The following is a 22,352-nucleotide window of genomic DNA, read 5'->3' on the forward strand; positions in this document are numbered from 1 at the left end:
CTATGACCTGCCCTCTGCCTGTTTCCTCTCAATCCAGCATTTCACATCCTCCATCCCAACCCAGCCCAGTTTTGTATCTCAGAGCTTCTACTCCAGGTAAAAGCTGCTGAGGTCCGAGGCTCTCTTCCTTCACCACGATGACAGCACTTCCCAAACTGACCTCTAGCTTCATTTGATCCCTATACAAACACCAACTGGCTCCATTGTAGAAATTGATGAGTAGAGAATAAAAATTTATTTGTCAAAGTTAAAGGACTCTTAATAACCAAAACAATCTTGAAAAAGGAGAACAAAGTCAGAAGATTCTCTTCCAGAATTCAGCCTGCTACAAAGCTTAATCAATTTGGTTTGCCACTGGCATAAAGATGGACATATAGATCAATAGACTAGGATTGAGAGCCTAGAGATTAAACCCTTACATTTACAGTCAATTGATTTCTTCAAGGGTACAAAGACAATTACATAGGGGAAAGATTACTCTTTCAATAAATGATGCTGGGCAACTGGATAGCCACATGCAAAAGAATGAAGTGGGACCCAGATCTTACACTATCCATAAAAATTAAGTCAATAAGGATCAATATACCTGCATGTAAGAGATTAACTATAAGACCCTTAGAAGAAAAGGCAGGAATAAATTTTCCTGACCTTGCAAGGTCTTCTAAGATGACACAAAAAGCTTAAGCAACAAAAGAAAAAAATCAACAAATTCATCAAAATTAAAAACTTTTGTACATCAAAGAACAACAAGAAAGTAAAAAGAAAACCCAAAGAATGGGCATAAGTAATTTGCAAATGATTTATCTGTAAAGGCACATGTATCTAAATATATAAAGAAATTTTACAACTCAATAATAAAAAATTATTATTAAAAAGAGACAAAGGATTATGAATAGTCACTTCACAATATAAGATGTATAAATGGCCATTACACACATACAAAGATGCCCAGCAACATTAAGCATCAGGGAAATAGAAAAACATTGAAATACCACTTTACACCTATTAGGATGGTTATGACCAGTAATAATGCATGTTATTATTCACCAGTAATTATTACCAGTAGTCATCAGTATTAACTAATATCATCAATAATAAGTGATAATAACAGATGAAGTGGCCCTAGCTGGTTTGGCTCAGTGGATAGAGCATTGGCCTGCGGACTGAAGGGTCCTGGGTTTGATTCCTGCCAAGGGCACCTGCCTGGGTTGCAGGCTCGATCCTCAGTATGGGGTGTGCAGGAGGCAGGTGATCAATGATTCTCTCTCATCATTTATGTTTAGAAAGAATTTTTATGTTATCTTACTTTGAATTACTTTTGTTAAAATAATATCTTCGGCAAAGCAGCGTCTTTTATCTTTTGTGAAATGACAGAAATCTAATTTTTCTGAATTGTAGTAACATATAGGGTTTGACCCATTGAAAGTTGAGTGTATAGGTAATAAAGTTATCAACATTCCATATTCATTCATATTTTGTAAAATGTTGTTTAAATTACAGAATTGCCCCCATTTAAAGAATGTGCCATATGTTTTACTTCTGTGTTTGAGCATCCAACCTCCTACCACCACGGGCCCCCTACACAGTGCTTTTTTTTCCTAACCACATACTGTTAACACTTGGGAATATGTATAGACATTTAATACTAATACAGAATTAAGCAGTATGTCAGTAATCTTAATTTGATCACATTGCCCAATAGTCCTAACAGTATATATAATTTTATGAGCTAAAATTTCTTTCTTTTTTATTTCTTTATTTAATTTAATTTTATTGTTTAAAGTATTACAAGCAGTAGTGTGAACTTTTAAAATATATTATGTGGGTTCTAATTTGAAAGAACAATCTGCTCCCAGCAAAATGCTTCTACTATGACTTTAATTTTTATTAATTGTCCAAAGATTAGGTTCGTCATCCAACAGTATGTAGTTATCTTAGTCATTTACCTTGTATTTTAATTTTAGAATAAACATGCTCTCTCAGTAATATCCCGAAGAATTGGTTTTCTCAATAATTAAACTATATTATAAGGAGCATTAAATATGTAATAAATTGAACCATCCAGATATTGTGCACCCTCCATCACTAGTAGTTGTTCACTATAACAAGGATTCTCAACCAAAGAGAACATTTCAAAATAGTATAATTTGGAAAAGCTGACACGTTGATTTTGATGTTCCCTGAAGAGAAGGAATTCTACCTTTTTTTCTCATCCCCAAGAATCACAGCTGTACTGAAAGTAATGTCAAATTGACAGTTGACATGTACTGTCGTTATCTAGAAATTATCTGGTATTCTTGCTGTATAGTGTATTGTATTTATTTATTTTTAAATTACTTTGGTATCCGCATAATTATGATCTAATTTGATTTATTATAATTCACTAAAATGATTCATATATTTTAATCATGACATTTAGATTATTAGAATATATTGAATATATTGAACATGCATGCCATTAGATCATGAATCTAATATTGCAAATGTTAGCTATTTTGGTATATTAATTATTTTCAATCTGAAATCCACTGTTATATTAGTGCCAATAGTTTGAACAAGGTCTGGCAATCAGAGCTTTATTCTTTACTAGAGGCCCAGTGCACGAATTCTTGCCCTTGGCCTGGCCTGCAGGATTGGGCTGAAACTGGCTCTCCAACATCCCCCGAGGGGTCCCAGATTGAGAGAGGGCGCAGGCCAGGCCGAGGGACCCCACTGGTGCATGATCAGAGCTGGGGAGGGACTCAGGAGGTTGGCCAGCTGGAAAGGGACCCCGCGGGAGGGCTCCAGGGCACGTCTGGCCCGTCTTGCTTAGTCCCAATCGGCCGGACCCCAGCAGCAAACTAACCTTCTGGTCAGATCATCTGCCCCCGGGTGGTCAGTGCACATCATGTCGAATGGTCGACTGTCTGCCCCCTCGTGGTTAGTGCACGTCATAGCGACTGCTCGACCAGTCGACTGTCTGCCCCCTGGTGGTCAGTGCACGTCACGGCAAGCAGTTGAGCGGCCTTAGCATATCAGTAGCATATTACACTTTGATTGGTTGAACGGATGACGGGACGACCAGGCACTTAGCTTATTAAGCTTTTATTATATAGGATTCCAAAAGCCCACTTAAACTCACTTTGTGTGATTAGTTTGTTCTTGTTCCTTGGACACCAAAGGACAGACATAATTTTTTCCCCTCCCTTTTTTTTTCTACACACATTTCCCATCTCATTGGTAATTTGATATCACAAACCTTTATTCTTGTATTGGAAGAGATTTTTAGAAGTCATTCTTCTCTCCTGTAGAAGTACACATGGGCAGACTGCTATCAAGTCAAGCATGATTTCTGTTCCTTTTACTTGTTTGCATTTTGTTTTCATGTCTATTTTAATAGGTGATATATCTGTGTTTCAAAGTTGAAAATTTGCACCCCTTTTCCTAGTTATTCAGCTCTCTCCTCCCCAGAGCCAGTCAATGTTATCAGTTTTTTGTGATATTCTTTTGAAGTTATTTTACCCATATACAAGTAAATGTGAACACACATTCTTTTCCACATTACTTACTTTAGCTGTAGCACACTATACTTCCTGTTGGAAGATTTTAGTATTTTAACTTTTAAATTCTAATAAATCCTTGTAATTATAAATTGTTACTACATCTTAAAAATAATATTCTATGTCTATTAATGAGGTATCAAATATATAAGCTAATAGTTTCATGATATATCACATTTTGGCCATTTGTTAAATATTTTTTCTCTTTACTATTTATTTCTACAGTGGAATCATGCACTAAGAATATTCTTTCAAAGAGATTTTTGTAAGAATTCCAGGATACTGTTCTAGCTATGTAATTCTGAGAAAACCAGCTCCAGTGTAGTGCCTCTTAAAAACTCATGGCTCTTACTCAAGTTTATAATAATCACATAGGGAAAATTACTAAGGAGTCCAGTAAAAAAGTTAAGGCACACCAACCTACATTATAATCTCAGAGAGCTAAATTCCAATATTGGCAAACTGCTTTAGACTATGCTGTACGCCGATGAATAAATGGAAAGTAATAATAAAATTTGGCTTCTGCTACTTTTCCCTTCATTTAAATGTAAAAAGTATTATGTATAAGTAACTAATTTTTATGTTGGTGTAGAAAGACTCTATAATTGTATAGTCATTATATCATGCAATTATAAATTTGTACCAGAGCATTGTGTTCAAGTCTGTTACAGACTTACGGTACTCAGACACTAATCTTCCACATAGTACATTTAGAGCCATAAGCAATTCCTGCCTTTGTCCTAATTCCTTGATTAGGAAACTGACTTTTAATGATTTTTTAAAAAATTTCTTTATTGATTAAGGTATTACATATGTGTCCTTATCGCCCCATTACCCCTCCACCCCACCACCCCCTCTCATGCTGACTTGTAATGATTTGAAGCACAGTCTCTCCAACTGCTAATAATTTAAAGTACAGTAGCATCCAAACTTAAAATCTACACAGGGTCAGTATTTTCAAATAAAATAGATAAGATTATAATTAAAAATCCAGAAGTCATCATTTATATTGGAAATTTTCCTTTTGACTGTCTTTATTTTATTTTAAGAATATATTTTAATTAATTGAATATATCCCAATTGTCATTTAAATATGTAATCAATGTAATTTTTTTATTGTCTAAAGTTTTACATATGTCTCCTTTCCCCGATGGACACCACCCCCCAGCCATTTCCACTCCGGGCAAGCTCCCACTGCCGTGTCTGTGGCCATTGGTTATGCTAATATTGACTGTCTTTATTTTTTAAATTATTGTTTTCTATCAAATTTTGCTACTAGTATCAAAGTCTATTTTTCTTAAAAATGCCGAATAATATTAGTTTCAATAAAATATAGATTAGCAAGATTCTACTTAGTGTATTTCTGTAAAGGTGCCTCACTAAAAATATTGCCTTTATTTCTCTTAATACATCCTGAAGTACTGCCCTTGTGGACTCTAGTAGGGTTTCTAATTGAAACATTATCTTGACTTTCAAAAAACCATGCATAATTGTTTAAGCAATTATATTGAAGGCCTATAGTTTTCTAATCAAAATGATAAAAATTCATTATTCTTAGAAGATGGTTTTATATTATATTGCTGAATATAAAAAATCTCAAATAGATGTGAACAATTTATTACTTTCAGAATAGTTATTTGCCTAATAGATGAGTTAACATGAATTAAGCAGTGAATCAGTTTTGCTTCCTTTAGATAATTAGTAATTTACATATAACCTTTGGCTATTCTTTTATCTTAGGGTATTGATATAAGTTGCATAAAATTGTTTTCTGCATAGAAAATGCTTTGAAATGCAAAATCTAATTAAAATGCACTATTATTTTAGGACAATTGTGTTACTAAGTGATACTATTGAGACTACTGTGAATCTTTGAGGAATCTGAATGGAGTGTAAGGAGCTAAATTATAACCCCTATGGACTACTGTAGGTTATCTTATCAATCAGTTGAAACAAGTGGAACTGCCAAAGTACTTAGAGTAGTGCATTTTAAAATATATACTGTACTTAGCAATAATGCTATTATCACCGTGTTATGCTACCTATGCTATTTCATGTCAAGGTACACATTAAAAAGATAAGTTTGTAAGGCACATTAAAATAAGTGGGTAAGGCTGATTATGAATGCAGGCCTCCTGGGCAGGGCCTCTGACACTGTGTCCTGGAAGCTGCCTAGGAAATGAGGACATTGCCTGGCTGGTGTGGCTCAGTGGTTGATGTCCACCTATGAACCAGGAGGTCATGGTTCAATTCCTGGTCAGGGCACATGCCCGAGTTGCCGTCTCCATCCTGTGTGGGGCGTGCCGGAGGCAACCGATCGATAATTCTCTCTTAACATTGATGTTTCTATCTCTCTCTCCCTTTCCCTTCCTCTCTGAAATCTATAAAAATACATTTTTTAAATGTAAAAAAAAAAAAGATAATGAAGGCATCTACACATTTGCAACCCATTAATTGCACATTAGTTGGTGAACCATGCTTCAATGACTGGCAGCTGAAATCTAGTTTTGGTAAACGGTATACCTGTCAGCAAGTTCATGCACATTTTATTTGTCAGGAATGTCTTGTTTGCTTAACACACATTGTTTAGCAACTACCCAATATTAAGTAAAGAAAACTACGTTACACTTCACTGTTTTTAAGTCTTTATTGTTGAGGGTATTACAGATGTTCCCTCTTTTTCCCCCCATTGCCACCCTCCAGCTGGTTCCTGCTCCACCCCAGGCCTTTGCCACACTATTATCTGTGTCGATGGATTATGCATATAAGTTCTTTGGTTGCTCTCTGCCCGCCCCCCCGCCCTCCTTCCCTCTGAGGTCCATCAGTCTGAGCATTGAAAAGTTCATGGGTTTTAAAAGATCGAGTGTAGAAACTTGTGGTGGCTGGAAACATGTGGTTAGTTGATTATAATATCTTGAATCATAGTTTAATAATCTTAACATTTTACAAATAGAGTTAATGTTGTTTTAGACTGCTATCCCTTTTTTTCTTTAATATCTGTGGTAAAGTGGACTACTGTTTTTTAATAATTCTTTGAAATGTATTGGGATAATTTCTTCCATATATAAACATCTCATTTTGTTTCACAGATTAATTAAAAATTAGGATTCTCTTAATTAAACTTTTCCCATATAATTTTGAGGGACCTATTTTATCAAAAAAATATTATATATATATATATATATATATATATATATATATATATGCCTAATATGCAAAGTGTCCCCTTGGGAGTTCGACCTACCGGGAGTTTGATCGCTCACTATGACGTGCGCTGACCACCAGCGGGCAGCGGGCAGCACAGAATGAAAAAAGGCCCACCCGGCAGCTGACAGCAACTAGGAACCTACCCATGCACGAATTTCTTGCACTGGGTCTCTAGTATTAAATAAAAGTATGTATTAGGTGAATTGCCAACAACTTATTAAAAGATCAAGAATCAAGATTCATTTCACTTTGACATCACTGTTGCCAGTGTTAGTCAATTTTTAATTCAAAAGTGTAATCATATGCTGATTCAAATTCTGTTAAGGTATAGTTTTAGATTAATGCTGGAACATATTTTTTCCTTATTTTGTTAAGACATTCATTCTTCACATCTTTTAATTAGCAAATTACCTGCTCATTAGTGAACAACTAGAAGATAGTTTAATGACGGTGAGTTTAATTAGGATGGCGAAAACCAAATAAATTCTCCAGAAAGTGCTTGCAAGGAGAATAATGCATGATAAGTAACAATCACAATGTCTGTGATTTCTTCTTTGTTTAACCTTTATAAAACCTTTATAGTCTTGCCACGTGATGAGTGAAATATTCGGTGGCAGTTGCATATGCTGTCATCCTTTATCTGGTGGTTACTCTACTTAACATGCCTCATTATTGTGTTTAGAATTACTTTTTACATTTCTTCAGATAAATGTTTGTTGGATTGCAAATGAAGGTGACTTTGGTGCTGAAAGCTGGCTGTTAGCAATAACAGTGGAATAACTTTTTATGAGTGTGGGCGCATAGACTCACGCCTGGTGGAGGTTACTGTCTACACAGTGAGTGGCCGGCACACTGTGCAGGCTGTTACATCTTGGTGATATGTATTACCCCGCTCGAGGAAGAAGGATAGTGTGAGTCCTTTCTTAATATTGAAGTTCACAAGAAAGGGAACACATTCTATTTGCTTCATCTTCTTTTCGCCAAAACATTAATATTGAAAGTTACTTTAAAAATTTAAATATAGAAGCATTAAACAAAATAAAGCATAGCCATTGAAGATAGGATATATAATTACTAAAGTCATGTTCTAGTATTTTGTTTTAGTACAGATTTAAAATTCCAGCATCATCACATCAGTGGCAATATTTTCAATTAGTATTGACCATAAAGACACATTGATCATGCCTAGAGGGATTGGATCTTACCCTAAGTTTCTTGGCCAGAATTTAGATCCTAAATATAGGATGTCCCCCCCCGAAATGTATACACACATTTTGAATAATGATAAAAGCAGTGTTTATTAAAATACATTTCATTTTTAAAATTGAGCTATCAGCTGTTAAAGTGTGTATACTTTTTTTAGGGACACACTGTATAAAAGCAAATTCTCAATGTTTAGCCAAACACAGATTTTACGTTTGCAAGAATATGATGTGATGAGTAAAAAGCAAATGCAGAATTTTTTTAATATGGGCTATTCTTTTTAAAAAATAATAATTTTATTTATTTTAGAGAGGAAGGGAGAGAGATAGAAATATCAGTGATGAGAGAGAATCATTGATCAGCTGCCTCCTACATGCCCCACACCGGGGATGGAACTCTCAACCTAGGCATATGCCCTGACCAGGAATTGAACCTGTGACCTCCTGGTTCATAGGTCGACGCTCAACCACTGAACCATGCCGGCTGGGCCAAATGCAGACTCTTTAGAATGATTTTTAAAAATCAGTTTTGCATTGTACGTTTTTATTTTAAATATATTTAATTTTTATATAAATAATATATTTACATAGTTCAAAAGTTAGAATAAAATAAAAATTTATAAATTGAGTATTTTCACATGTAACCATAATCATGCCCACCCCTCACCCCCTGGTTCTGTTGTTTCTTATGTGTCATTCCAAGGTTTTTTTTAATGCAAATATCAACAAATACAAATATATAATTTCATTTGCCTCATTTCTTACACAAGAATCATATATTTTCATATTTCTCAAACCTGCAATATTATGCAGTGTAATGCACAGCATTTTTATTTATCACCAAGAAAAAAATAATTGCTGGCAATTAAAGTGTGACATGACAGTGATTATAAAGTGCATCTGAATGTCAGAAATACTAAAAGGTGAAAAAATTCACATTTTAGGGTGAAGAAATATGTATCTTCTGATACACATCACTTTTGTCACAACATAATCTCGATATCTTTGCATTGCAGACCTTTTCTTTGTGACAGGTACATGCTATTTTATAGCATGATTGGACCCTAGTATATTTAGCCCCTGTGAATAAACAGTTGCTTTTTTTTTTTTTTAGTTTTTGAAAACTGAAATATAGGCTATTTTAAATTTAATCCATGTATAACTACAATATAAATTCCAGATGGGATTCTTGGTTTAATCGTAATCACATTTGTAATATTTATAGCTTTAACCAGAAAGCAGTTTTGCCATTTATTTTCCAACCAACTGCATGCAGAGTATGTTGTTAAACTTTGTTTTTGCCAGTTGATAATGAGAAATGGTATGTCGGAGTTAGTTCTAAATTGCACTTCTTAAGTAAGATCAAGTATTTTCCTATGTTTACGGGCTATATTTTTCTCTCTGCAAATTTTTCATGATCTTAGTCTATTTTTCTGATTGCTTGTTGATTTATTTAAAATTTATTTTTCAATTTAGTTGACATTCAAAACTATGTTAGTGTCAGGTACACAACAGAGTGATTAAACATTTATATAACTTCTGAGTTGATCACCCTGATAAGTCTAGTAGCCATCTGACACCATACATATTAATTACAGTATTATTGACTATACTAGAGGCCTGGTGCATGAAATTGGTGCACGGGGGGTGTGTCCCTCAGCCCAGCCTGCACCCTCTCCAATCTGGGACCCCTCGAGGGATGTCCAACTGCCCATTTAGGCCCAATCCTGGTAGGACTGCTGGCTCCCAACTGCTTGCCTACCTGCCTTCCTGATTGCCCCTAACTTCTTCTGCCTGCCAGCCTGATCACCCCCTAACCACTCCCCTGCCAGCCTAATTGATGCCCAACTCCTCCCCTGCAGGCCTGGTCCCCCCCAACTGCTCTTCCCTGCAGGCCTGCGTCCCCCCCAACTGCCCTTCCCTGCAGGCCTGGTCGCCTCCAACTTCCCTCTCTGCTGGCCTGGTCACCCCTAACTGCCCTCCCCTGCAGGCTTGATCGCCCCCAACTGTCCTCCCTTGCAGGCCTGGTCCCTCCCAACTGCCCTCCCCTACTAGCCATCTTGTGGCGGCCATCTTGTGTCCACATGGGGGCAGCCATCTTGTGTGTTACTCTTTTATTAGATAGGATTCCCTATGCTGTGCTTTACATCCCTATGACTATTGTTATAACTGGCAATTTGTCCTTCTCAATTGCTTTCAACTTTTTTGCCCATTTCCCCACTCCCTCCCATCTGGCAACTACCACTTTGTGTTCTGTATCTATGAGTTTGTTTCTGTTTTGTTTGTTCATTTATTTTGTGGTATTTTTGTTTGTTTGTTTTGTTTTTAGATTCTACATGTAAGTGAACTCATATGGTATTTGTCTTTTTCTGTCTGACTTATTTCACTTAGCACAATACCCTCTAGGTCCATCCATGTTGTTGCAAATGGCAAGATTTTCTTCTTTTTTATGGCCAAATAGTTTTCCCATATATATGTGTGTGTATACATGCATACATATTAAACATATGTGTACATATACATATATATGAAGATATATCTCTCTCACATCTTCTTTATCCCATTTATCCTTCGGTGTACACTTAGGTTCTATATCTAAGCTATTGTACTAGTAAATAATGCTACAATAAACATAGAGGGTGCATATATTTTTTCAAATTAGTGTTTTTGTTTTCTTCAGATAAATACCCAGAAATGGAATTGTGCTGGGTTGTATGGAAGCACGATTTTAAGTTTTATTGATTGATTTTTTTTTTTTTTTTTGAGAGAGAGAGAGAGAGAGGCGCATCGATTTGTTGTTTCCCTTATTTATGCACTCACTGGTTGATTCGATTCTTGTATGTGCACTGACCGGTGATCAAACCTGCAACCTTGGCATATCAGAATGACGTTCTAACCAACTGTGCTACCTGGCCAGGGCCAGGGTGCTATTTTTAATTGCTTAGTAAGCATATGTGAATAATTTTCTAATTTCTGGAATCTTTTTGAGATAATACTTCAAAACAATATATAGTACATTAGGTCTGACTCAGTTTTAAAGAGAATAAATCCTGTAACCCATAGGTAACACTTGAAAATAGTATTGTAATAAACATTGCTGGGTTTTTTTGTAGACCTGTTAAACTCATTGTTATAATACGCTTAATCTTAAGAATTTATAAATTATACTATTTTAAAACATCAGTGATTTAGGTAGAGCATATAACACATATTTATCTTTTCCCACTTAATGTTGATTTTTAGAAAATGTATATTGTTAATGGGCCATCTCCTTTCAAATAATTTTGTTTACTAAGCTGGAACTGAGATCTGAGCAATTATGTGTGTAGTAAAACCTTTATACAGAATGAATTGCATTAAAGAATGCTCATGTTCATTTGCAGTGAAGCTAAGAATAGTGTCAGAATTTGGCCCTAACTAGGATTAAGTTGAGAAGCAAGCTCTGTGTACATTGTTGCATTTATTATTATCTGAATGTCTGCAGGTTTAATGCTGTTGACATCTGGAGTGTTCTTCAACTTGTTTTACAATGCGTTTTACTCTCTTTTCACTGTTGATCACATAGCCATTTTCCAACCCTGCTAGTGTTTTTCAAGTGTGAGGAACCTTTTTCATTTCTGCATGTTAATGACGTGTACTTGCTAGGACTATATTTTTGCAGACATCCTAGTTATAGAATTCAGGTAGACTTGAACAACTGCAAGAGATTTCCTTACATTTGTAGCACTTGCCATGGAGAGCCTTTTCAGACGATTAGACCATGGATGTTGAGTGTTAGAGAAGTTGTGGGCCATTCCAGCCCATAGGAAACTGAACAGTCATTGTGAGAAATGGCAAGCAAGATAAATATAAGGAAGGGTGCTTGACTCTATGAGTTGTGATGGTTAGTACTGGGAAAATAAAAAAATGTAGAATAAAATTAGTCCATGGCTTTAACATAATGTCTTAAGATATATTTAAAGGTTATTAGCATGCTTATGATCTATAAAGCATAAGCTAAATTTTGCCATTAATATCAAATAATTGTGTGCAGTGGTAATTAGTTACATAAGCTGGAGAACTATTTAAGTGATCTATTTAAAATCAATTACTCTTTCAGCAATGATCTTGGGCAAAAAGTCCTTATCTTTCAAAAGGACAACCTATATCAGTATGGGGATTATCATATTTATTCACAGTCTTTTATCATTGTATCCTTGTTTTGTCATTGGATTCTCATTTGCTTAATAAAGAAAGCACATTGAATTGTCATAGGGACTGTATTCAATATCTGGCTCTTTGACAGTAATTGGGTAAGAGCTCCAGAACTCACACAGCTGGTCTTCAATTCTCCTTGTATAAAGGCTACTCAAAATGCTTTAAAAAACACACACATGCAGCCCGGCCAGTGGTGCTCAGTGGTTGAGCATCGACCCATGAACCAGGAGGTCAAGGTTCGATTCCTGGTAAGGGTCCATGCCAGGGCAAATGTCCTGGTTGCAGGCTCTATCCCCAGCATTGTGCAAGAGTCAGCCAATCAGTGATTCTCATCATGGATGTTTCTATCTTTCGCTCCCTCTCCCTTCTTCCTCTCTGAAATCAATAGAAATATATTTAAACACACACACACACACACACACACACACACACACACACACACACACACACAGAAATGAAGTTTCTTTGTCTTTATTGAATGTTTAGGATATTTTCTGGGCCCAGTTTATCTATACATATCTGTAGATTTTGGCAATAAGTTATGACAAATATTAACAAATGTCATTAATGTTGATTTTAATTTTGCATGACATTGTTTTGAATTCAATTTATGTACACTTAATCTTTTTCAAAGTGTTTTGAATCAAATGTCAGGGTGGTATTGATGAGAGATGAGGCGGTTAACCCTCCAGTGGGAAGGTCAGGGGGCCATGCTCAGTAATAGTCTTGTCAGACAACTCCCTTTGGCCATAGGCCAGACAGCCTTCGCTGCTGTTCATCATTTTCTGTGTGAAACTACATTATAGCCGACACAGCTTTGTGTTGGTTCTTTGTAAAGAAAAGCTCTAATATGCCAGTTTGCTATTGCAAAATTCACGGTACAGAATATACTATAGCAAAATAAAGGAATTCATTGTAGTTCTAGCTAAATTGAAATTATTGACTTTACCAGCCTTAAGGTTAAATCTGAATTGTAAAAAGTCTGATTGTCAAATGACTACAGAAATTTACTGCCATAGACAAAAATAATTAGACTGACCTAACTCTCAGACAGAGATGCCAAGACTACTTTTACATGGATGCATATCCTAACAAGATTAGTAGGCTTATTCTGGCACATGAATTGTACTTTTGTTCATGTTGGACAGGCTCGTATCTTTAGCATCACCCTATTTTTGTCATGGTCTCAAGTGCTTTGCTGAGCACTTTGCTTTCTTGGTGTGTATTAACCTTTAGTTGCCTAATGATTGTTTCCTTTGGTAGGTAATTAATATTTTTCTGCTTGTGTTTTCCATTATGTCTGTTATAAATCCATTGCTTGTACAATAAGTGAATATAAACATATACCCCTACCAAGTGGGGGAGGGAGACGAGGAATAATAGTGAAAAATATTACAATTTACTCCGGTCCATTTTCTCACACACACGGACTTGCCTTGCTTTTGTGCATAAAATACACTCACTGCGCAGCTCCCTCCTGCAGGAATAAACTCAAAAGGCCTCATCTCATTGTTTAATAACTTGAAGTAAAAATGTCAGTTATCTAGCAGCCTCTTGTTTCACCCTCAACATTCAGTGGGGGAATGGGGCAGGATAACCATGCTAAACGCTTCCATTTGACATGGAAGAATGGAAGGTATTCAGCAGTCCCTGAACATAGCACTTCTGAACGCCTGTTGGTGAAATGTTTTACCATCTCCTTCCCTGTGAGTAGGAGATCTTTGCTTAGGTTTCCGAGCCTCCCCTTCGTCCTCCCCTCATGGCCGTTGTCTCTGGCTTCTGTGGGAAATCCTTCTGTTTTCATTTTCATGCATCTGAAGAGGGCATTGCAGAATCTTCCTTCTTTTGAATCTGAATGTTGAATCTGAAATTAAGACGAGTTTGATAGATTATTTCTATACTTGCACAGATATGCATACTCACACATGCATATGTATTTCTATAGCACACATGCACATATACATATATCAGCAGAATCCTGAGAAATCTCATTCAGAGACAAGACTATTTGTTCACATAGGAGCCTGTGCCACTTCCCTGTGCCTCATATGCCCACAGGGTGCCACAGTGAGAAGCAGATGGGTTCTGCACATGTAGTGGGGTTCGCACCACAGGAGAAATGATGAATCTGGGGAAGAGGGCCTTGGTTGTAGAATGAGGACAGTTATCTCTGGATGATGATTCATACCTCTTCTTGGAGGTCTCCATCTTTAAATTGAAGATTTCTTTGCTATTTAATCATCCTTTAAGCAAGATTGCCAGTATGATTGGTTTTCGCCTTGATTATGCTGAAACGAGAAAATATTCCCAGAGCATTGTCTTGTGACATTGAGATATTTTCTCAGCCTGTCTCCTGCCTGGAAGGTTCAGGGTCCAAAGACAGTCCTTTTTTAAATAAGTACTTTCTTTAAATATAACTCATAACAATATAATTCACCCATTTGAAGGACACAGTTCAGTGTTTTATATATGTTGACAAAATTGTGCAACCATCAACACAATTTCAGGGCATTTTTATCCCCAAATCAAAACCCCACACCCAGTAGAAGTCACTCTGCATTTTCTCCCACCCAGGCCTCGGCAATCACCTGTTTTTTTTGTTGCTATGGATTATTACCTATCCTGGACATTTCATATATATGAAGTCATACCATATATGGTCCTTTGTGACTGATGTCTTCCACTTCACCTGGTATTTTCAACATGCATCCATGTTGTAGCACGTTTCAGTATTTCTTTCCTGTTTACTGCTGAATAGCATTACATACAGTCTTCTTCTTTCTTCAGCGGTCATAGTCTCTTTTCATTCAGGATGGTGGCACTTTTGATGGCACAAGGACCTTGTAAATGTAGTTGTTTGCATTGTTGCTACTGCCTATTTATTTGATTACAGTTAGCCGCATGTGCCTACTCGCAAGTCTTTATAGGAAAATGCGTGTCTGCAATCTCTCTACCTCCCCCTCCCTATCTAACTACAGGTACTTATTGTTTTGCTTCTCAGGCTTCTTTGATACCATATCTTTGATCTGTCTTCTTAGGACATTTTGTTCCCATGATTGGATTTGCTGGGCCCAACCTAGTTCAAACAGACTTTAACCGAAGGCATGCCAAGTCACTGAGTTTCTGAGCTATTTTCTCTTTTATCCCTTCCTCAAAACAAGGCATTTTTTTTTTTTAGCTCACTTCTTTATTATATCAGGTTCTCGTTTTTAGCAATAATAACTAGTTCACATTAGTACTGTAGTCCTTTGGGAACTGATTGTCCACAACCACATGTTGATTGTACATTAAACAGTTTATTATACATTAAACGTTCATAGATTTACCAACTGATCTGGCATTGAGTAACAAGGGTTGCCTTTTTTCCAGTCTTCCATAACACCGCCCTTTATTTACCTCATAGACTTGAGACCCATGCTGTATATTTTAGTTTAGTGTAGCAGCACCCAACTTCCAGGTACCAGTTTTTCTTGTCCCCAGTTGTAGCAGCTAACAAAGCTGTTATATTATGGCTGGGGCAGTTGGCCGGGGCCCTGCTTCAGGCAGCAGGTGGACTGTGAGTCTGTTCTACATTATTTTCATCCTAAAACCTTGAATGCAGGAACCACCCCCTCCTCAGAGGATCCTCAGAGGATCATAGGACAGGGGCCAATGATAACAGAGATGTCAAGCCATCTGTCAGGACATGGCATATATCATGTTTCCACACACTTCAATGACCAAAGCCGGTAACATGATCAAGCCCAAATCAATAGATTGGGGAGAACACTCCCAAGACGCTTGAGGGGAGGAATGGTAAGAGGCGTATTTGTGACCAATAATTCTATCTGTGGTAGGAAGAAAACATTATTCTTTCCCCCTTGTAACAATGAGCAACTAACAGTTTTTAAAGAAAATGAATGAAGTGATTAGCAGCTAAATAGCTTTTTCAGAATAGCTCTTTCAGTGTGTTCTGTGTGGTTTATTTGATAGTCTTACAAGAAAAATAATTCCTTTTCTATCATGGAATTAAATATTTATTTTACACGTAGGCTGATATATTGACAGCAAAACACCAAAAATGACGGGATTATTGGGACTCTAGAAAATCAATATTCTTGAAATTAATTTAGTTTCTGAATCAAACACAGTATGATTTTTTTGTAATGTAGCTTGTCTGAGACCCATTAAGAAACATTAGCTCATTTGCCATTTTAGACTATTACAAATATTTGAATATGTACCAGTCCATAAACTTTATTGAGCAAAGAGTTTGGTTTAGGGACACATAATTGATCTGAATTTCATTTGAATTCCAGAGAGCTTCTCAGAAAATCAAGTGACTTTGGTTTGAACAGAAAAAATACTACTAGGTGTATTTTTTCCAGCAACATATTATGAACATTTCCAACATATCTCTATTTTAATGATAGAGTTTTAACAATTATATCTAAAATTTATGTTGGAACAAAGTTGGTATTGGCACTTCCTTGTAATCATTCTGAGATTGTTGTTAAATGAGTAATTTTGTTCTGTAAAATAAAGATTTTGCTCATAATTATATTACCATGTTTTATAGTGAAGATTTCATTATCTTACCTTTTCCCCAGGCAATATGTGATTAAATATATAGGGTGTCCCAAAAAAAGTGTATGCATACTTTGACAGCTGATAGTTCAATTTTGAAAATGAAATATATGTTAATAAACACTGCCTTAATAGTTATTCAAAGTGTGTGTATACATTTTTTGGGACTTCCTGTGTAAACAGTCTATTTTAATTACACAATATGTTTTAGGAAGTAAGCCCTAAATCATATCATTAGATCAGTAAGATTCCAGATATCTTTGTTTTTTATCTATTTATATCAGCTGTAACACCATGGGTATTTGTGTTTATTGGTTCAGAAAGAATAAAATTATACTTTCATATGACTGAGTGATTTATAAACCTTCCTGTAAGAGGAAGAAGCACTTGAAACGATTGTCTCAAGATTATAAATATTATGTATATATTTTATATATGGGTGTATACAATATCACATATGAATTATATATTGTAAATAAAATACTATATGTACACATACCATTTATACAATGTACAGATTATATTTGAATTATATATTACAAATAAATATTTTCCCTTAAATATTACATATTAAATCATTGATATGTTATTGAACAGTTTAAGCTAAATTTTCGCAATTTTAGGGCCTTCTCATTTTTACTCAGAAAATTTCACCTTTGCTTCAGTAATTGCTTAATGAATCTGAAACTTTGAGTTAGATGAGGAATCTTAGGTAGTGTGAATATGATGGTTCTTAATTTGCATTTCCCTACCAGGAATTAAAAGATAACGAAGAAATTCTCCAGTAATCCTATCTCCATGGAATTCTCTAGGTCCTCAGTGAGGTCACCATATCCTCTAGGCTCCAAAGTTTGTCAGCCTTCTTGAGTCATCTTCCCTTTTAAGTCTCTCGTCATGGAAGCTTAGCTATTCTTTCTCTGATTTTTTAAAATCCTTTTAAAATTAGGCAGCCACATTTCTATTGAGACAGAATCTGTATACAGAACATCAAATAAGTCAGAAGTATATACCTTGATATGTTTTCAAAGAATGAAGATTCCTGTGTAATCACCATCTCTCTATATAAAGAGCCGGGGTCCATAACGTCCCAAACGAAGGCTCAACTGAATACTGGAAGTCAGTCCTGCAGTCAGTGCTGTGCTGGGTCGCCATGGCTGCGAGAGGTCTGGAGAGAAAACAGAGTCTGATCTCAGCCCCCATGGCAGTCAGTGCTGGGTCGGCGTGGCGGAAGTCAGTCCTGCAGTCAGTGAACATAGGGTCAATTAATACCTCTGTGAGAGGAGTTGAGAATATAAAGTACAGTGTAGAGCAATTACTTATATTATTTCACATAAAACTCTTTTCAACTAAGATATTTTCCTTTATTTAAAATGTATCTTTATTGTTGAAGGTATTATAGATGTCCCTTTGTTTTAGTTTTTTTTTCCCCATTGATCTCCTCTACCCTGCACCCGCCCCTTCCAGACTTTCGCCAGACTATTGACTGTGTCCATGGGCTATTCCTATCTAATACATAAAAATCTAGAAAGATCTAGAGAAAATAAAAGATATGCCAGATAAATATTGAACAGAAGAGCTGAAGTTGCTGCATGAATACTGGATACAGGCTTGAAGCCAAAACACAACTCCGGAGGTAAAGTTAGTCATTGTAACATAACAAAATGTTCCTTATACCAAAGAGATAAAATGGTTCCCAATACTTATACTCATAATAGAACAGTGTGGGGGTTCAGAATGAGCCTCACCAAGATGTGTCTCAGTGGTATGCAGATTTTTGAGCTAAGGGCAATTTTAGCTTCAGGCTTAAGTGAAAATTCTGCCCCTCCTTTTAACTACCTAAAAAAAAATTGAATTAGAGGCCTTGCCCATAATACATTATCCTATATAATCCTATATAATAAAAGGCTAATATGCAAATAGCCCGAACAGCAGAATGACCAGTTGCTATGACACTCATTGACCACCAGGGGGAAGATACTCAATGCAGGAGCTGTCCCCTGGTGGTCAGTGTGCTCCCACAGGGGGAGCACCGCTCAGCCAGAAGCCGGGCTCATGGCTGGCTAGCGCAGCAGTGGTGGTGGGAGCCTCTTCCGCTTCCGGGGCAGCACTAAGGATGTCTGACTGATGGCTTAGGCCTGCTTCCCATAGGGAGCGGGCGTAAGCCGTCAGTCGGACATCCCTTGAGGGCTCCCAGACTGCAAGAGGGTGCAGTCCTGGCTGAGGGACCCCTGCCTTTGAGTGCACGAATTTCGTGCACTGGGCCTCTAGTTTTATATATTTATAGAAAGAAACAAGAAACCACAGAAGGACCACTCAGCCCCCTCCCAGTCCCAGTCCTCTCCAAAATAATGAATATTATGACATTTTAATTAAAATTATCTATGGTTACTCTGGGTGTTTGAAAATATTTTTCTCTTCCTCCCCCCCCCCACCTTTTCTATTTTTTATCTTTAAAAGAGGTCAAATATGAGACACTGATATAATCTGTATCATCCATTTCCAAATGGAAAATACGAGTATAAAGGAAATGTATTTCTACTTGGTCTGAGTATAGACCTCCATGAGATTTATAATATTACATTTTATCTATTAAAAGTTGCCATAATGCCTTTCATGTAGTACTTTATTCATTTTTAGATTTATGTTATTATTGGTTAATATGTTAAGAAAATTATGAAGGAAGTAGTTAAGAGCTCAATTTTTATACAAAAAAAAAAAATAGGGGTTTTCTTCATTTCCTTGAGCACTTATGTATTACTTTACCACTCATTTTATTGAGTAGGAAAAGTATTTGTGTGTTTTTTTTCCCCTTAAGATTTAGCTGTCACAATAACATTTGATTCATTTTAAACATGAAAATATCAATGTGACCGTTCAGGTTTTTATACTTACAACTCAGCATTTTATGAATTGATTTATTCCTTACTGGAAGTGTTACAATTTGCTCTCAATTTGAAAGGTTAGAATTAATTATAGTGAAGCACTAGGATTGATAATTAGAATTTGAAATCAAAATGTCAGTATGTTTATTGTGAAGCTACATGAATGGGCTAAAAATTTCATTAATATATCAGTCACCGATCTTAAATACCACAACACAATTCTAAGGATAAATAACACTGTCTTTTAAGTTATGCATTAATTTTTTTTGTAATCTTCTAACTGGAAAACAGATCTGAATTATAATAAGTGCTATTAGTAACTGATAATAAGTGCTATTAGTAACACTGACAAATAATGTGCTAGGTCTTGGTGATGGATTAGGTTTACCTCTTGAGGAATGTACACATGTAACTACTAATAATTGATTGCCCTGTAGTGTCATTAAGGTGGTGAATGTCCCTCCTGCGGTCTATATATAAGGCCCATGAAGTCATTTGGTCTGGCCCTGCCAAGGCATTAGGGGTGAGTTAATTAAATGTTTGACCAAATATAGCAGGCTTATTATTAAGTTGATAATGTTGTATGGCCCATGAATGATGTCAAAAATATCCAAATGACCACTGGCAGAAAAAGGTTCCCCACCCCTGAATATATGTGAGAAAGAGAAAGAGAATATTTTAATGATACACCTTTACATAGACTAAATACAGTTATTCTCATCTTTGTATTTCAAGCACCTTTTATGTTAGAGCAGTGAATAATTAAATAGTCACGTCTTGCCTGGCCAGCATGGCTCAGTGGTTGGGTGTAGACCTATGAACCAGGAGGTCCCGGTTTGATTCCCAGTCAGGGCATATGCCCAGCTTGTGGGCTCTATCCCCGGTGTGGGATGTGCATGAGGCAGCCAACCAATGATTCTGTCTCATCATTGATGTTTTTATCTTTCTCTCTCCCTCACTCTCTGAAATCAATAAAAATATGTTTTAAAAAAATAGTCATGTCTTTCAATATGCATATACAGAAATCCACAGGCAAAATATCAATGACTCGAATTGATATTCTTTTATACTATGCTATTTCTAAATTATTTTTATCTTAATTTCTACAGAATGAGTTGCTATATAATGTAATTTTTCCAAATAAAAATGTGAGTGTCATGTTTTTACTATGTTCGCAAGCAATATATAGACATAATGGCTTGAACAAAAAGGGAGGGAGAAAAAGAAGAACAATGAGGATATTTTATCTGAGTTGATCATATTATACCCATGTGTTAAAGTCCAAGATCTATTTCCTGACATGCCTGCTCTGAGAGAAATTGAAATGGATTAGTGGTGGCTTGGATTGTCATTCTGTAAATGTATGATGCTGTGGTTTTTCAGAAATATTTTTCACACAGACCCTTTAATTGAGAGGCAAAAGTTCAGAGAGCAGTTATGCAGATTTGGCTTTGCATATTTGATTCGAGGAATGTACATTTTCAGCATGGTACTCATAGAATTAAACGCACAGCTGCCAAAACTGTTAATGAGAACTGCAGGCTTAATTCAGCGCTCCCCTGGAAATATGTCCTTTCCTCCTCCATATAGTCAATCAAAAAATTCATTAAGAAATGCTCCTACTTGCTTTTTATTTTCAAGGTACAACAAGAGGATATTTTAGCCCAATGAAAATGAATGTTTAAGTAACACATTTCAGGAATAAATACTGACTTTTGAAGTTCATTTTGGGAAAATTTAATTTATGAAACATAAAACTCTTTGAATGTGGCTGTAGCATTTCAAGCATTTTCGTTTCTGTGCTTGCAATTATTATGCAAATATTATTGCTATTGCAAAAGACCCTTGTCATGAATTTCTTTGTAATGGAGCAAGGTTATTGAGCACTATTTTTAAAATAGATGTCTCTACCCAGCCCTGCCCTTCCCCCCTTCCCTCTGGCCATCACCACACTGTTGTCTGTGTCTCTGTGTTATGCATATATGTTCTTTGACTAATCCCTTCACTTTCTTTCATCCAGTCTCCCTTCCCTCTTTCCCTCTGACCTCTGTCAGTCTGTTCCAAGGGAACCAAAATGGGGATACCTGAAGAGTGTCAAAATAAAAATAAAAATAAAAATTTTTTGAAATGGAAGATAACATTTTCTATGACAATATTTAAAATGTGTCTATGGCAGTATTATACATAAGACCTGAAGATAAATTGCTGGTGGTCAAAGATTAAACAAATGCACCCACCTTTTTGTTCTCCCTAAAGTGCCAGAATTAAAGATGTTTACCCAAGTGCTTTAAATCAACTTACTTGATATTTTCAGGCCATGCATGTGGTAGTAAATGAAACAGGGCTTGTACTCGGCTTTCTTCTGTAGCTGTCACTATGATGGTGTCATAATGTTTAGAGATGTGCTCTCTAACTGTCAGCATTTATTACAGCTCAGTGATGCGTGAGAAAGGCTGAGGGACGTTGTCTTCTTGCTCTGCTAAATGTACTAATGTGGTGATGATATTTCCAATGACTTTTTACTCAAGGTCAAAATAAGGAGCTTCACCTGTATTTTTCAACAATTTGTTTATTAATCAGTATTTTCCATCTTAGTCTATTAAGTTTATTAGGCACTTTGTAAATTTTGAGGCAAATAATGAATTCCTCAAGTAGTTTACCATTTAAGTAGATAACCTTGAAAAAAACTACTTCTAGCTTTTGTGTGGTTTACTTTACCAGGGATTATTTTTAAATTTAATTGGTTGGGTGATGTGAGT

At 36.1% G+C, this 22,352-nt stretch overlaps 1 protein-coding gene and 1 long non-coding RNA gene across 3 annotated transcripts in view; one reads left to right on the forward strand and one right to left on the reverse strand.

Moving 5' to 3' along the window:
* ATRNL1 (attractin like 1) overlaps positions 1-22,352 on the forward strand; it is a 449,173-nt gene that overhangs the window by 186,180 nt on the left and 240,641 nt on the right. The window lies entirely within an intron of this gene.
* LOC114232519 (uncharacterized) lies at positions 13,652-21,907 on the reverse strand. 2 transcript variants are annotated; one of them, XR_008558701.1, is made up of 3 exons: positions 21,895-21,907; positions 17,722-17,876; positions 13,652-14,009 (listed from the first exon to the last, which is right to left on the reverse strand). It is a non-coding gene; the product is annotated as an uncharacterized LOC114232519 (long non-coding RNA). The 2 variants fall into 2 exon arrangements; XR_003618591.2 differs by lacking the exon at positions 21,895-21,907 and adding an exon at positions 14,334-14,433 and having other exon boundaries at positions 17,722-17,940.

Source organism: Eptesicus fuscus, chromosome 17, assembly GCF_027574615.1.
Source record: "Eptesicus fuscus isolate TK198812 chromosome 17, DD_ASM_mEF_20220401, whole genome shotgun sequence".
Taxonomy (NCBI): Eukaryota; Metazoa; Chordata; class Mammalia; order Chiroptera; family Vespertilionidae; genus Eptesicus; species Eptesicus fuscus.